We start from the raw sequence: 18,164 nt of genomic DNA, 5'->3' as shown, positions 1-18,164 counted from the left end.
TAAGTCTCACTTAATTGGTGAATGCATGATAAAGTCAATGAATGGCTACATTAATGGCTGAAAGGTAAAAGGAAATTGAATGAGTGAGTGACTTATTGAGTGTGTGAAAGAACAAGAGTGAAAGGATGAATGAAGGTGTGATCATTGTACTAAATGAGGTTATCCTTTAAAAAAATAACAAGTGATAAATAGACGATGTAAGGGCTAAAGGGAAGAATGAATGAATGAATAATTATTGAATGAGTGAATGAAATGATTAGTGAGTGATTCGTGAGTTTAATGAAAGATTTCAAAAGTGAATGAATGAATCAGTGAACTCAATGAATGAACGAATGATGAAAGGAAATACACTTATGATTGAATGAGTAGAAGAGTGGGTGGGTGAATGAATGATTGAGTGACTTAGGAAAAATCACACAAGTGATTTCAGGAATAATGCTTGGCTAAATGAAAGAGTGAAATGAGTGGGTGAGTAAATGAGTCTGAAAGTTAAGGAGTGAATCAATGGTAAATAATTTAATAATCGAATCATTTAATCGCTGATTCATTCATTCATTCATTTGTAAATGAATTTGAATGAATGAATGAATGAATGTTTTTCCCAGATCAACACATCAGTGTTTGTAACTGAACTGCAGTGTGATCAGCAGCGGTCAGTACTGTTTCCGTAAACTCGTGTGGACCCCGCTGTCCGTGCGGGGGTCCTCTGACCCTTTCAGCGCTCGCGCCCTGCTGCGTCTCCATCATTAATTCCAGCGCGAGAGGGTCTCTCTCATTCAGAGCAGGTCTTCCTCTCTGCTGTGTGGAGCGCGCGCCGGGGCTCAGCGTCCTGAAAGCTAATAAGACACAGCACAGAAACCTCCACACACACACGAACATGCACACAGAGGCATACACACACAGAGAAACATACACAGACACACACACACACACACACACACACACAGTGACATGCACACAAACAGAAACATACAGAGAGAGAGACACACGCGCACACACAGTGACACAAAGAGAGAGACACCCAGGCGTGCGCACGTTTCCTGTATTTATTGAAAAATCTCTCGCTGACAGTCATCAAGTTTGTGGAAGAGAGAGAGAGGGGTGAGCAAGGGATGAGAGAGAGAGAGAGGAGAAGAGTACTAAAGAAGAAGAGAGAGAACTAAAGAAGGAAGGAAGGAAGTAGAGTGAAGGGGAATTGGGGGAAAAGAGTAGGAGGGTGAGAGAGAGAGAGAGAGAGAGAGAGAGAGCGAGAGAGAGAGCGTGAGGGAGGGGGTGAGGAACGAATTGAGAGAGAGAGGGAGAGAAGGAGAGAGTGCGCGCATCCGGTAAGCAGGCAGCAGCTTAGCCTCCTGAACCGCGAGCGCTATTTCCCACCTACTTGTTTATTATTTACTAGCGATTTCTTATCGATGCAGTTTCTTCACAAACATCGGTCTCTCGCGCTTCACCACGTGACACCAGCTGGATTTGGAGAGGTGTGAAAAAGAAGGGAAGAGAGAAGAAACAGAAGAAGGAGGAGGGAAAACCCTCGTGGATTTTCCCCGTGTGGATTTTAATAGGGTTTCTTCAGCACCCTGAACAGCGCCCGACGGTCCCGCCGCTGTCTCCTGACGGTTCTGCTGCTTGTTCTTCGGCCAGTTCCCAAGCGTCTCCACTCGGTAGGGTCACAGTCCGCTTCTTTCTGGGTTGCCCTCTCTTTCCTCTTTCTTCCCACCAAATTCTAGCGCAGAGGGGCTTTATTAAGCCTGTAAAACCCCCTCCGTTACTGAGGTAATGAAATGTGCTATGGGCTGTTAGAACTACTGAACCAGGACCCATCGGCAGCAACAGCACATGGGATAAAAGCCATGGCCAACACGCGTTAAGGACAATTCAGAAAGTCTTTAAACTATTTTTTAAATCTTTTTTTTTTAATCATGTCTGTTCAGAGAGGACTGAGTTGAAGACTAAGTTTAAGCCTGTGTTGCAGTCCTAGTTCAGGCATTCTGCAGTATTTCTAGCTTGCAGTGCTTTCTGCACATGGTGGCTGTACCATCTCCCCAATGACTGCTCCGCATTGGGGTCTACTTTGTAAAATTATGCAGCGTATATCATTTGATTTATTGAGGCTCTGTGCTGAAAGTGGTCCAAGTGGAGGATCAGACCGGAGGCTTCTGTTTGGAGAGAGAGAAAGAAGGGATGGGGGAGGATTTGGGAAAGTACACTCATAAAATTTAAGATGTCATTAGGGCTTCTTTGAATCTGTGCTGTAAAAGATCCACATTTGGTTCCCTCAAGAACCTTAAAGACTGAAATGGTTCTATTCCAAATAAAGATATTTTTTTTAGAACTGGATGTCCGAGCTAGTGGCCCTTTAAGAACCTTTGCGTTCAGCACTATACAGAGTGGCATGTTGAAACTACCATTTATTCCGCCTCAGTTGTGTTTCTGTTGTTCAGAAAATTGTTATTATTAATTATAAATGCATTCAATTATTATCAATATTAGACCAGTAACCTCTTTGTAGCTTGTGAAGGATGTGGGCAATGAGCTGATGAGTTGAGACAGGAGTGTCAGAGCAGAAAATCTCTCAGAATGTGCAATGCAAGTGAATCCAGAGGCAGGATTAAGAAACACATCTGTGGCAGCTGGGTGTTGTGATGTGGATTGAATTCTGCCACATTTTTAAAAGAATGGAACAACACAAAGCCATTTTCAAAGTAAATCAATCATAACTGTCATAAAATGTCTATTCTTCTTCTGCCCTTTACACTGTGTCAACATTTATGATGAATGCGGCAGTGGGCCTGGGAAAAAATAACATGATTATAACATGTTAGCATAGATTTAATAAGCAGTCTGGTCGATTTCTCTCTCTCTCTCTCTTTATTCTCTCAGATCTGACGCCTCCTTTCATTCAGAACAGCTTCTAAATCAGAGGTCAAAGGTCTCTGATTTCTTTATTAAGAGTGGCTGGATGTTTTCATTCACAGTCAAAGAGGCAGTCCCTGAATCCATGAATGTGACCGACTGCATGACGTGGTCAGTTTGTCTATTGAACACTGCTGTCTTACTTATTGAGGGTCAGAGCCACTTAACTGCATTAACAGAGGCTGGTGCTTCAGACAGGGAGCTGCTAAAGCAGCTGTAAAAAGGCCGGAAAGGATTGAATGGGTTTGGTCTGACTGGGTTTGGATGGGTAGGTTGTAGCTCGAGGGTTTGGGTAGATTGAGCATGGCTAGATTTGGTCATTCGGGATTTATTTTGGCTGGATTTGATTTTATTGGGTTTGCTCTGGGGGCTTTGTTCTGATTTGATTGTGGTCTGGTTGGGTTTGTTCTGGTTAGATGTGTTCTGATTAGATCTGTTCTGGTTCAGTATGGCCTGGAGAGATTTGTTCTTTCATTTGATTAGATATTTGATTAGATTCTTGTTCAGTAGGTTCTATATCACCATCTCCAGAAATGTTGGGATGGTGAGCAAAATGTAAATAAAAACAGAAAGCAGCGATGTACAAATTTAAACCTTGCATTTAATTAAGATGGAAAAACACAGTATTTGTTGAAACTGGGAATTTGTTCACTTCCCAAAAGCACTGTGTGTGGATACAGTTCATCACTTCATCAACATACTCAAGCTAAAACTCATAAATTCCAATAAGAATCCAAATGTAAACAGGATCGAGCATATTCATGATGGTATGTGCACATGGCTGTGAAGGCACCGTTAATGCTGAATGATATATATATATATATTAAGTGATATATATATATATCATTCAGCATTAACGGTGCCTTCACAGCCATGTGCACATACCATCATGAATATGCTCGATCCTGTTTACATTTGGATTTTATTGGGTTTGCTCTGGGGGCTTTGTTCTGATTCTTTGTTCTATATCTATATATATATATATATATAGATATAGATTTTGGTGCAAGACGCTGCGATCCAAACGGCTTTTTCAGTGAAGACCTTTGTTTATTTCAGTAAAACAAAGCAAACATAGATTACAACAGCACTGTTCATGTAGAAAACAGTCAGAAAGCTAAACTAATCAAGATCAAGTTAAAAGAACGGCGATGAACACAGTAGTAAACACGACTACCACCATTTTTGGAATGTGTTGCTGGCATCAAGTTCAAAATAGGCAAATATATTTCAAAAAACAACAAACTTCCTCAATTTTAAGTTTTAAAATATTGTCTTTGTACTATTTTAAATTAAATACTTTGTTTATGTAATTTACTAATTATTGCACTTTTTTTTACTTACATTTTGCACAATTGTGGTTAGATGTGGACTAAATGGATGTGCTCTGGTTTTGGGTGTTTACTATGGTCTGGATAGATCCGTTCTGATTGGGTTTGTCCTGGTTCCATCTCTCCTGGTCCAGATGGATTTGTGTAGGCTGAATGTGATCTTATTAGATCAGTTGGACTCGGGCTGGTTTGATTTGGATACTTTTCTTTATTTACTCCTGACCTATGCTATAAAGTAGCCACGACTATGTGTCCAGCCACTGCCTACATTTGTGTTCAATATTTCTATAAAACTCTGCTGCTTTAAGCAATAAGTGAACAGAGTTAATTGAGGCTGCGTTCAAAATGTTTAGTCTTTAACTGAGAAGTTACTAAAGATGGACGTGGAAATGAGCAGTTCTGGTTGTGTTCAGTTTGAATGAATCTGAACCGTCAGACTGCATCTGATTGGATTTGACTTTAGTTTGATGTTGGTTTTCTTAGGTTTAGTGATTTTCTTTGGTTTTATTTGGTTTTGTTCTGGTAGGTGCTCTTGACACTTTCCGTTCTCGCAGTAGATATGCAGGGGGTGGGCGGTGTTAACACTGCCAGAGCTAAGCTGCTTTAAGAGCTGAATTCATTCTGAGCTTTTGAACACACAGAGAGATGGAATCAGAAAGAGAATAATGCCTCATTGTGAGGGACTGTGAATAAACTAGAGAATGAAAGAATGAAATACTGAGATGAATGGGTGAATTTGAGGGAGAATGTAACAGTACAGCTATTTGCTTCCACCATAAACTTTCTAATCATGCTGTGTTGGGGGAATGAATAAAGCTGGTTATATTATCACAGGGTGGAATAGAACAGCGTATCATTAAAACAGTAATAATCTACTCCCTACTGACTAAGAGCTTTTATGTAAAATGCAAAAGAGCAGCAGAACTACTGGCAAAAGAAAACTATGACAGTGCCTTTGGTCCAGTACCAGAGATTATTTTGTTTGATATTGGCACAAACAAATCTAACTGTACACAGGGGTCTGTGTTTTTCTGTGTAGCAGAAGCCAACAACAGTTTAGTGAAGTTGTTCCCTTTCCAAATAAAGCGTCCAAACACTGTCCCGTTACCAGTTACTGCGTCAGAATGTCAGCCATATTCTGTGGCCAATAGTGGATGAGGACAAATCACCATCGCATTTCAATGACATTGGCGGATGTCCTTTACTGTAGCCAAGGGCCTTAAAATGGAGTTTAGAGGGAACAGTGCGGCGTATTCCATAACAGTCAATAAATTAAAGTTGCAGAAAGCAAGACTGACAATTATCCAAATCAGGACAATTAGAGCGTCATAAAATGGTCATAAAGACTAATCAGCCATTCATTAAAGTTATTACAGCTTTCTCTCAAATGAGTAGAAGATGAACTAGAGCTAGAACTGAGAGCAACTGCTGTTTGTTAGCGCTTCCCTGGCTTTTTTACCATGTTTTTTATGTCGTTTTTTAGAAAAAATAAATTCATTCATTCATTTTTTGTAACCACTTCATTCTGGTCAGTGTCATGGTGAATCCAGAGCCTGTGTAGAGTTTCACACACTCACCCTGTCACTCACAGACACCTGTGGAGAGTTTCACACACTCACCCCTGTGGAGTGTTTTACACACTCACTCTGTCACTCACACACTCACCCCTGTGGAGAGTTTTACAGACTCACCCAGTCACTCATGCACTTACACCTGCAGACACTTTCACACACTCACCCTGTCACTCACACACACCTGTGGAGAGTTTCACACACTCACCCTGTAACTCACACACTCACCCCTTTGGAGTGTTTTACACACTCTCTCTGTTACTCACACACTCACCCCTTTGGAGAGTTGTACACACTCACCCTGTCACTCACACTTTCACCCCTGTGGAGTGTTTTACACACTCACTCTGTCACTCACACACTCACCCCTTTGGGGAGTTGTACACACTCACCCAGTCACTCATGCACTTACACCTACAGACAATTTCACACATTCACCCAGTCACTCACTCACTCACACCTGTGGGGAGTTTCACACACTCACTCTGTCACACTCACACACCTGTGGAGAGTTTTACAGACTCACCCAGTCACTCATGCACTTACACCTGCAGACACTTTCACACACTCACCCTGTCACTCACACACACCTGTGGAGAGTTTCACACACTCACCCTGTAACTCACACACTCACCCCTTTGGAGTGTTTTACACACTCTCTCTGTTACTCACACACTCACCCCTTTGGAGAGTTGTACACACTCACCCTGTCACTCACACTTTCACCCCTGTGGAGTGTTTTACACACTCACTCTGTCACTCACACACTCACCCCTTTGGGGAGTTGTACACACTCACCCAGTCACTCATGCACTTACACCTACAGACAATTTCACACATTCACCCAGTCACTCACTCACTCACACCTGTGGGGAGTTTCACACACTCACTCTGTCACACTCACACACCTGTGGAGAGTTGTACACACTCACCCAGTCACTCATGCACTTACACCTGCAGACAGTTTCACACACTCAGCCAGAGTTTCACACATTCACCCAGTCACTCACTCACTCACACCTGTGGAGAGTTTCACACACTCACACTGATACACACACAATCACCCTGGAGAGTTGTACACACTCACCCAGTCACTCATGCACTTACACCTACAGACAGTTTCACACATTCACCCAGTCACTCACTCACTCAGACCTGTGGGGAGTTTCACACACTCACCCTGTCACTCTCACACACCTGTGGAGAGTTTCACACACTCACTCTGTCACTCACACACTCACCCAGTGGAGAGCCAGCAGCAGGAACCAGCGGCGCCCCCTCAGTTTATTGTCACTGTGATTCCTGTCTGTTGCCGCTGGAGAGACGTGTGTAAACAGTGAGTTAGTGTGGAATGATGATTGGTTGGTGGATATCTGCACATGTGCATCATGTCATCAAACAGCACCTTCATCTGCCACTGCTCTGGGAGGGCTGGGCATCAGTCTGCATCAGTGCATTGTTTGTAGAACCACTCTCACCCCTCTCCCGAGACCATGTCGAGACCCCCAGGTTAAGATCCCCTGCTCTTTTCGGATCGATAGGGAGCTGGCAGAGCTAATGGATGGCTGCTGTGGAGCACATCAGCACACACACCCAGTGCAGGAATGAACAGAGATAGTGGCGAATCATCTGCATATATATACACACACACATACACACAAAACAATTATTGTCCCCAATGTATTAAATGCACAGCCTATTCTATTGGGCCTCTAGCTTCACTGTGTTTTTCATTTGTCTGTATGTAAACAAAAAAATGTATATGTAAATGTTATATGTGTTACAGTACTGTATTTCAGCCAGCTGTGTTTTGGCTGTGACAGTGATGTCTAGTGATATAACAATCCGTCGATCTGTATCGATGCATCTACCCAAACAGCAAATGATCCGATGCATTGATATGACACATAAATACTAAGTCACCGGCATGACTCCTCTCTGCATACTGTACTCCTCCTGTGCCGTAGGTGGCAGCATTTTGCAGTCCGCCAAGTATATATGATCAGTGAATAACAATACAGGCACCGTCTACAAGTCCTGCGAGTAGTAGCAGCCAAGGAAACGAAGTTATACACTCTCCAGGTGGTTTTAAATCGTGTGTGGAAACATTTCGGTTTTTGCAAAAATATTGGACTGACAGACAAGACTTTTGCCATTTGCAAAGAATGTAAGTGCAATTTATGATACTCTGGTAGTACCACAAACATGTCCGTTCACATAACAAGGCAGCACAGTGTTGCTGAAACTGATAACTTGAACGGCAGAGAAACTCCTGCACTGTTATTGACCACCTTTATTTCATCAAAAATTGAGCCACACTTCCAAAAGAGCGAGTATGAGTATAACATCTGTTAATTGCACTCGTTTGCAGTATTTATTTACTGTGAAGTTATTTCCTCCCTATGTGTACTGCATGCGACATTTAATATCAAAATGTTCAAATTATATTATGTTTCATTTGTCTCAGTGCCACATAAAGTTATGTGGAATGCCTTTGAATTTTTCCAGGTGCCAGATAAGGTTACTAGGCTTGTTAAAGCATATTTTGAGGACATTAAGTTTTGCTTTTGTACAGGGGAATTTGTTATGTCATGGCAGCAGTTAGAAATAGTTATAATGGCTGGATGTATGATTTCACCATTAGCATTTATGATGGCAATAGAGGTAGTAATCAGGGCCTCTAAGGGGGTCATAGGCGGGGAGAGGTTGCATGATGGTACTCGGCTTTCTCCAATGAGGGCTTACATAGACAACATGACGACTCTGATGACTACTGTGCCTTGCACACAGTGGTTGCTGGGGGAGTTAAATGATAATCGAAAGTTGGCTAGGCTCAAAGTTAAACAGAGTAAATTTAGTAGTCTGTTGATTGTCAAAGGAAAACGTGTACAGGAAATTTTTGGATGGTAGGAGAAATGATTCCTACAGTACTGGAGAAACCAGTGAAGAGTTTAGGTAGATGGTATAGTGCAGCACTAAATAATACCGACCAAGTTGTGGGAATAAAGGCTGGATTGGTGAAGGCTATTAATAGCATTGATGGATTGTGTTTGCCAGCGAAGTTGAAATTGTGGTCTCTGCAGTTTGTCTTACTGCCTCTCATTAGGTGGCCATTGACAGTTTATAGTGTTTCAATCACAGAAGTAGAGAGGATGGAACTGGGTTTTGAACAAGGCTATAAGAAAGTGGCTAGGGGTGCCACACTGTTTAAGTGGTGTGGCATGGTATGCGAGAGGGGTACTGGAGTTACCATTCACAAGTTTATTTGAGGAATTTAAATGTGCAAAGGTGAGTCATGAGATGACTTGACTTGGTCAGGATCAAAGGATGCAGTGCTTAAAGCAGCAGCGCCAGTCACAAAAGCAGGAAGGAAGTGGAACCTACGAGTGGCAGTGCAGGTAGCCAGGAGCTCATTAGAGCTAAGGGATGTGATTGGCCAAATGCAATGCAGAAGAGCGGCCCTTGGGTCAGGTGATTCATGGAAAGTGTTTAGTAAGGCCACATCACCAGAGAGAAGGCAAATGATGACTAGATATATTCACGATCAGGAAGAGGAGGCACGGTGCACAACAGTAGTGTCATAGGCAAAACAAGGCCAGTGGCTTTGCTGGGAGAATCTAGAGAAGCAGACGATCACTTGGATTGTGGGTGATGGAGGCAAGTTGTTGTGATGTCCTTCCAACTCCACAAAGTCTTGGACAGTGGGGGGTGGGCACGCTGAAGCATATTCTATCAGCTTGTAAGGTTAATCTGTCACAGGGGAGGTAGACATAATCAGGTGCTAAGGGTTTTATCATATTTATTGGACAGCAAATTCTTAGAAATAAACGCATTAACAAATGGTTATAGTAATAAAGTGATTAGGTTTGTGCGCAAGGGTGAATGTATTCGAGGGTGTGCACAGGCTATAAATTTTGGTAGATGGGCGAAGCACAAGATCTTTGCTGGTGGACGTAGGTAAAAAACTGCAGGCCAGACATGGTGCTGTACTCTGAAAGTAAAAGGATAGTTTATTGCATAGAGTTAACAGTTCCATTAGAGGATATAGTAGACGAAGCATTTGAAAGGAAAAGGCTGAGGTATGCAAACTTGGTAGCTAAGGTGAGGGAATGTGGGCGGCAAGCACATGTTAGACCGGTGGAGATAGGTGTTGGAGAATGTAGCCAAGTCTGCCACATCCTTGCTTGTGCAGTTCAGCATCAGGGGCCGGGAACTAAGGTCAGCTGTGAAGGAGTTTTCAGTGGTTGTGGATAAGGAGAACACAAACTAGTTGGGGAAATGCACTTTAGAGGTGCTGTTTGGTGGTTGGTGATGAAGCATGTAAAGATCAAATGGAAGTGGTGGCAATGAGCATGCATTAACGGTGACAGTGGGGCTAGGTATAGCTTTAGTCACCAGGGAGGCCTGTGTAGATTTACGGTTGTTGATGGTAAAAGGTAAGGTAGGACTGTAAAGCTATCTTAGAGAGGGGTGGGTCTGGGACTCCAGACTTCACTGTTGAGCCTTCTGGAGTTGTTGAGGGCATAATTCAGCAAAACACTGATGAGGGGAGGTGCCTGCCTGATGATTCCTGTGAAGATGCAGTGGGTGGTTTGGGTACTCGTGATGGGCTCAATAAGTAACCGTAGATGTTAAGGGTAGCTGGTTGCTGATCGGATCATAAACGGCCACAGCTAAACAGGGTGTAGCTGTAGGATTGGAACAATAGAAATGATGTGGCTGCCGGAAGGAAGAGAGTGTGGTGGGCCCTATATGAAGCTCTAATGGATTGGCATAGGATATTTTATATCTTATTTTGGTATGACCTATAAAAACGTGAGTGTATATAAATTTTACATTGTGTGGAATTGAGTCATAGTAAAACAAACAATTATCCGTCATGTATCTTGTGATTTATACCACTAGTGATGTCATCTATTTTATTATTGATGTGAATCAGTCGAGTCGAGTACAGACTTTGCAGAGACATTTGCCTGTTTTATTTCATTTTGGATTTTATTATTATGGTCTAGATGGGAACAAAACCTTAGCAGTCTCCAGACTTGTAGCAACACGGTGATGTCACTCTCACCCAGCCCCAAGGTCCTGGGGTGATGGGTTCAATCCTCTCCTCATGTCATAGTCAGTGAGGAGTACATTGTGTTCTCCCTGTGTTTGTGTGGGTTTCCTCCAGGTGCTCAGGTTTCCTCCCACAGTCCAAACACACAGGCTGGTAGGTGGATTGGTTGTGTGAAATTGTTCACAGGTGTGAGTGTGTAAGTGATTATTATTATTTCTTATTAATAAAAATGATCATGTTTAGTGACTAACCTTTCATCAAAATCTTACATAAGCAATAAACTCACCACTGAATCCTCTGGGTCCAAAGCAGCCTTGGTGGTTAGAAATTTTCCAACAGGAAGAGTGAGAAAAACACTCTCCAGCTGGTTTTAAAGAAGGCTGAATTAGGTGGAGTTGTAAGAGCAGCCGTGTTCCTCCCACGCACTTCGTGCGCTTCTGGTGAAGTCAAACTCATTCTGCTATATCCACACAAACTCATACTGGATCTAACTCCAGAAAATAAACACCACAACAGGTGTCCTTTAAGGTCCCTCTGCTCCCCAAGATAAGTGCCTTCACTTTATTAGCATTGTTAGTGCCCATAATGAGCATGATTCAGTATACCTCATCATTTTCACCTAAAGTCACCAATATTTACTCTACCTCTAAACATAACTTCAGATTTTTGGTGACATTAATGTTGTTAGGGTCATACTCTACTATGATAGTCTCCATTTATTTTTCTGAACAGATGCTTTAACTGGTAAAAGAACTGTACAGTGCTGGAGACTTAATATTAAGACTAGGCATAGGTTTTGGGTTTAAGTCTAGAATAGGCTCAGGTTTTTATGTTAAAGCTAGGGTTAGGATTGGGCGTTATGTTGAGTGTAAATTTGTGATCAAGATTAGGACTGGTTTTTGGGTAGAAGCATTGAGTTTTAGGGTGTGGATAAAATTAGAGTTAGGATTGAGTTTCGGTTTGATGCTAAAGTTTGGATTAGGTTTTTGAATGAACTAAAAACCCTAATGTAGTTAATTTTTACATTTTGGATCATATAAATTTTGAATGCATCATATTTAAGAATTTAAAAATAAAGTTTTTCTTTCATTGGTCTTTCATTTAGTTCACTGCATCAGTTAAAACTGTTCTTTAGGACTTTACGTTTTTTTCTTAATTTTAATTGATTTCAATTAAACAATGGATAGCAAGTGATTGTTCTGTTCTTCATTCCGACCTTTTTACGTTTCATATACTGGTGGTAGTAATAACACCAAAACCACAAAGGCTGTTTTTTATCGATCTGCACAACTGTGTTTCCATATTTAAAAGAACTGCGGATGTTTCTTTTACTGTCCGAACCTTGGCTTGAGGTATGAGGTGATTCAACAGACCTCTCATATTCACCTCTATCATCATCATCTTCCTCTGAATCTGTCTCCCAAAATCTGTGTCGACAACTGAGCCAAAACATTTTGCACACAAAGGCTTTTGGAAAATAAAAATAGATTTTTGTTTCATAAAAATACTTTGTAAAATTGTCTAAATGTGTTTTGCTGCTGTAAAGAACATATTGAATTTTCTGAATATTTATCATAATTAATGAGAATTTGACAGATAGAATAGAAGTATATCTATGAAATGGAACCAAAATACTTAGTTTTACTACAAATAACATCATACAAATCATACCTGGAATTGCTTCAGTTTTGCAAAAAAGTAGCCTTGAGGTTTCCATGATGATAACAACAATTTTGTAATGGTTTGGTAAATGCCTGGAAATGCTTCCACTTCATTCACACTTCAGTAGAGAACTCGCCCCAAAAGGATAGAAATTTGTTTCTGTATTTCTTTTCATTAGAGGATGAAAGAGCCACCTCCAAAGATCATGTGTCATATTTGATATGTTTGGCATTAAAGAGTTAAGATGAAGTTAGGACTGGATTTCAGCTTGGAGCTAATGTTAGGGTTAGGATTGGAGGTTTTGGGTTGATACTGTATTTATCGTAAGGATTGAGATTTGTGCAACTACATGAGTCTAAGGTCAACATGTTCAGTGTAAAGTGTGGGTTGGTGGGATATAAAGCCCTCCAGCACTCGTCTATGTGGCTTTGGACTGTGCTTTCTCGATGGAGGCAGCTCATTACCTATGAGATGAGTTAAGGTGTTTGTGATCCAGAACTAATCAACCAACGTTAGTACCTACCGCAGTAATATTTATGTAGCGCAATGCCATCAAATCTCACAGCAATATTAGTTTGCTAGCTACATCTAGCAAAAAACCTTCATTGTAAAAAGAATATGTTGACTAAACAGAAAAATATATGGCAATATGATCACATTCTCAAGGAATCCTTATGCAAATGTCTTTACGAAAAGCATAGTATGTTTCACCAACTACAAGTTTTACAAATTTTGTTTCTTGTGTCAAGATTTTTGTGATGTCCTTTCTTTATTAACTTGATTAACCAACATGAAATACTGGGGGCATGGTGGTAACACAGGGCGGCACGGTGGCGCAGCAGGTAGGTGTCGCAGTCACACAGGTTGTGGGTTCGATTCCCACTCCGGGTGACTGTCTGTGAAGAGTGTGGTGTGTTCTCCCTGTGTCTGCGTGGGTTTCCTCCGGGTGACTATCTGTGAGGAGTGTGGTGTGTTCTCTATGTGTCCGCGTTGGGTTTCCTCCGGGTGACTGTCTGTGAGGAGTGTGGTGTGTTCACCCTGTGTCTGCGTGGGTTTCCTCCAGGTGACTGTCTGTGAGGAGTGTGGTGTGTTCTCCATGTGTCCGCGTGGGTTTCCTCCGGGTGACTGTCTGTGAGGAGTGTGGTGTGTTCTCCCCGTCTCTGCGTGGGTTTCCTCCAGGTGACTGTCTGTGAGGAGTGTGGTGTGTTCTCCATGTGTCCGCGTGGGTTTCCTCCGGGTGACTGTCTGTGAGGAGTGTGGTGTGTTCTCCCTGTGTCTGCGTGGGTTTCCTCTGGGTGACTGTCTGTGTGGAGTGTGGTGTGTTCTCCCCGTGTCTGTGTGGGTTTCCTCCGGGTGACTGTCTGTGAGGAGTGTGGTGTGTTCTCCCCGTGTCTGTGTGGGTTTCCTCCGGGTGACTGTCTGTGTGGAGTGTGGTGTGTTCTCCCCGTGTCTGTGTGGGTTTCCTCCGGGTGACTGTCTGTGAGGAGTGTGGTGTGTTCTCCCTGTGTCTGCGTGGGTTTCCTCCGGGTGACTGTCTGTGAGGAGTGTGGTGTGTTCTCCCTGTGTCTGCGTGGGTTTCCTCCGGGTGACTGTCTGTGAGGAGTGTGGTGTGTTCTCCCTGTGTCTGCGTGGGTTTCCTCCGGGTGACTGTCTGTGAGGAGTGTGGTGTGTTCTCCCTGTGTCTGCGTGGGTTTCCTCCGGGTGACTGTCTGTGAGGAGTGTGGTCTGTTCTCCCTGTGTTTGCGTGGGTTTCCTCCAGGTGACTGTCTGTGAGGAGTTGGTGTATTCACCCCGTGTCCGCATGGGTTTCCTCCAGGTGACTGTCTGTGAGGAGTGTGGCGTGTTCTCCCTGTGTCTGCGTGGGTTTCCTCCGGGTGACTGTCTGTGAGGAGTGTGGTGTGTTCTCCCTGTGTCTGCGTGGGTTTCCTCCGGGTGACTGTCTGTGAGGAGTGTGGTGTGTTCTCCCTGTGTCTGCGTGGGTTTCCTCCGGGTGACTGTCTGTGAGGAGTGTGGTCTGTTCTCCCTGTGTTTGCGTGGGTTTCCTCCGGGTGACTGTCTGTGAGGAGTTGGTGTATTCACCCCGTGTCCGCATGGGTTTCCTCCGGGTGATTGTCTGTGAGGAGTTAGTGTGTTCACCCCGTGTCTGCGTGGGTTTCCTCCGGGTGACTGTCTGTGAGGAGTGTGGTGTGTTCTCCCTGTGTCTGTGTGGGTTTCCTCCGGGTGACTGTCTGTGAGGAGTTGGTGTGTTCACCCCGTGTCCGCATGGGTTTCCTCCAGGTGACTGTCTGTGAGGAGTGTGGCGTGTTCTCCCTGTGTCTGCGTGGGTTTCCTCCGGGTGACTGTCTGTGAGGAGTGTGGCGTGTTCTCCCTGTGTCTGCGTGGGTTTCCTCCGGGTGCGCCGGGTTCCTCCCACAGTCAAAAAAAACACACGTTGGTAGGTGGATTGGCGACTCAAAAGTGTCCGTAGGTGTGAATGTCTGTGTGTGTCTGTGTTGCCCTGTGAAGGACTGGCGCCCCCTCCAGGGTGTATTCCCTTGTGCCCAATGATTTCAGGTAGACTTTGGACCCACTGCGACCCTGAACTGGATAAGGGTTACACATAATGAATGAATGAATGACGAAGGAGTCCTGTCATTTTGGTCATTTTTCCAAAGGCTATAGTGTGAAAGAAGTAGCGGAATAGCTGAAAATCCTAGTGCTCTGAAAAATCTTGTCAAAATCATGGCCAAAATATGGTGGTCGACTTTTGACACACCTTCAAATTCAGCTACTCCTTTCACACTGTGGCCCTTGGCACAGCTAAACGCAATCACTTCATTTTGCCGATTATTAACAACTGCTTTGCAACCCATTTTCAACACATCAAACTGGACATTCACTGCACTGTACTACCTCTTCCCAGTGACTGGGGAATAGCCCAGTCATCCTCGTACACCGCCATCTGCAGGAATCTGAAATTACTACCACCTTAAACACACAAGGTGACTTATTGTTTGTCTGGTGAGCTTGCTTATGCTTGTCAATTTTCCCTGCTTCCAACATCATCCTTAAAAATTTAATGTTCACTGGCCCCCCTCAACAGGCCACTGTAATTATAATTAGTTCCTCACCTGTCAGTGTCAATTTTATGATGAATGGACCAATGGAAATGCTGCATAATTGCTAGCATACCCATCTTGTTACATTAATTGATATGTAAGTTAAGTATAACACACATGTGACACATGCATGAACCCACATTCAGAAATGAAGATGATGAATAACAGTGGTGTGAGTTAATGGTGATTAATGAGAGGAGAGCTGAAGAGCGCCTGTGTTTGGTGTGTGTGTGTGTGAGTGTGTGTGGTGGATGAGCCTCAGGGTTAAACAGAGGCCACAGTGTCTGCTGGCCTTTACACACTCTTTAATGCACTAGATAATGACAGTAAGCTCCACACACACTTACTGATGTGCCTTTAATCCATGTATGTCTGTATGAATGTGTGTAAATGCTTCTTCCCCTAACCCCACCCCAACCTCAGCCTCAGTACCTAAAGATCAGCTCTCTCATCCTTTCTGTGTTAAAGAAGTTCTGGATGTAGTGCTTGTTTCTTCGCAGCCACTAACTGTTCATGATTACAGCATCCTTTCATCATCATCTCACACACACACACACACACACACACTCACACACAGCACAGTATTTTTCGTTTCTCAGTGTCAAGAAAACAGCAGACAATTTAACAGAACAATACACCAAAGCCTAAGAGACTGACTATAATAGAATGTAATATACGATAATGTATTGTAATATAGAAATGTGGGTTAATAATGGGTTTAGTGAGGAATGATGATTGTAACAAAAACGTACCCTGAAGCTTCAACAAATGAATATTGTATACAATCCCAATACCAAAAGGGTTGGGATGCTCATTCTCTCGTATTGTATTCACAACAGAACACAGAACAGATTCCAGATTTTGAAAATTAGACTTTTATAATAATAAATAAATAAAACATTAATGTTCTGATGTGTTCTATGTTCTGTTCTGAATAAAACATGGGTCTTTGAGATTCTGGGATTTGCAAATCATTGCATTTTGTTTATATTCACATTTATTTATATTTTAAACAGCATCTCAACATTTGGGCGGCACAGTGGTGCAGCAGGTTAGTGTCGCAGTCACACAGCTCCAAGGGCCTGGAGGTTGTGGGTTCGATTCCCGCTCTGGGTGACTGTCTGTGAGGAGTGTGGTGTGTTCTCCCTGTGTCTGCGTGGGTTTCCTCCGGGTGACTGTCTGTGAGGAGTGTGGTGTGTTCTCCCTGTGTCTGCGTGGGTTTCCTCCGGGTGACTGTCTGTGAGGAGTGTGGTGTGTTCTCTCTGTGTCCGTGTGGGTTTCCTCCGGGTGCTCCGGTTTCCTCCGACAGTCCAAAATCACACGTTGGTAGGTGAATTGGTGACTCAAAAGTGTCCGTAGGTGTGAATGTGTGAGTGTGTGTGTGTCTGTGTTGCCCTGTGAAGGACTGGCGCCCCCTCCAGGGTGTATTCCCGCCTTGCACCCAATGGTTCCAGGTAGGCTCTGGACCCACCTCGACCCTGAACTGGATAAGGGTTACAGATAATGAATGAATGAGCCCATACATAAATTGAATATCCACCAATCAGACACAACCACCACCTTCTTTCTACACTCACTGATCATTCTCTCAGCTCCACTGACCACACAGGAGCGCACTGTACTTCTACAATTACAGACTGTAGTCCATCTTTTACTCTGCATACCTTAATTGTCTCCTTTTATCCTGTGTCAATAGTCAGGACCCCCACAGCACCACCGCACCACCACAGAGCAGGTCGGATTTCAGTGGTGCATTATTCTCAGTGCCGCAACACTTCCATTTGCCACTGCTCTGGGACAGCTGCACATTGGTTTGCTTTGGTTTGTATGTTTTTGGCATACTCTTAGCTCCTTCAGCATGTGACGCCTCAGTGTTTGATGGATTGAGTGTGGTAAGTCAAGACTCATGGCCGTGATTCATGAGGTTTTTATGCAATGGTAGACATCCTGACAGACCTTTTTATATGATATTGTCCCACAAGCCATGATTCAAATCCACTGCTGTATGATGGACTGATTATTGTGCTATGACACGTTATACTGTAGTGAAATGTTCCTGCCTGAATGGGGAATTAAACCCTGTGACACATCCAGGTCTTTGGCCAAACTGGGGTGTTATTGGAAACCCCTCATTGTAAACTGTCCAGTCAAATGTTTAGGTGCTCCTGCTTTATCTATTTTTGGAGTGTAGTCTGTATGTTACTACCCCTCCCCCCCCACACCTCCAATCACCACTGGTCAGTTTCTGACTGTAGGACAATAGGGGTCCACGTGTTATTGGGACAACTCTGTGCTTAGTAACAGGTCACTAACACTGACTGTACATCCACAGATGAAATCCACACTGTAAAAAATGTCTTGTAAATTTTACAGTAAAATACTGGCAGCAGAGTTCCCAGCAATTTACCGTATTTTTACAGGAATACTACTGTATTTCAAATTTACAGCATATTACTGTAATTGAATAATACAATAATTTACATAAAATACTGGCAGCAGAGCTCCCAGCCATTTACCGTATTTTTACAGGAAC

General features: G+C 43.2%; 1 protein-coding gene across 1 annotated transcript in view; it reads left to right on the top strand.

Moving 5' to 3' along the window:
- Nucleotides 1-1,407: 1,407 nt before the first annotated feature.
- The window catches only part of tmem121ab (transmembrane protein 121Ab), a 77,154-nt gene continuing 60,397 nt past the window's right edge, over nt 1,408-18,164 (top strand). Inside the window, exon 1 of the mRNA XM_066676125.1 lies at nt 1,408-1,658. The gene's annotated coding sequence lies outside the window, so the exon portion shown is untranslated. The remainder of the gene's footprint in view (nt 1,659-18,164) is intronic.

Source organism: Hoplias malabaricus, chromosome 7 (assembly GCF_029633855.1).
Source record: "Hoplias malabaricus isolate fHopMal1 chromosome 7, fHopMal1.hap1, whole genome shotgun sequence".
Taxonomy (NCBI): domain Eukaryota; kingdom Metazoa; phylum Chordata; class Actinopteri; order Characiformes; family Erythrinidae; genus Hoplias; species Hoplias malabaricus.
The sequence above is the reverse complement of the archived record's forward strand: the minus strand, read 5'-3'. Positions and strand labels throughout refer to the sequence as shown.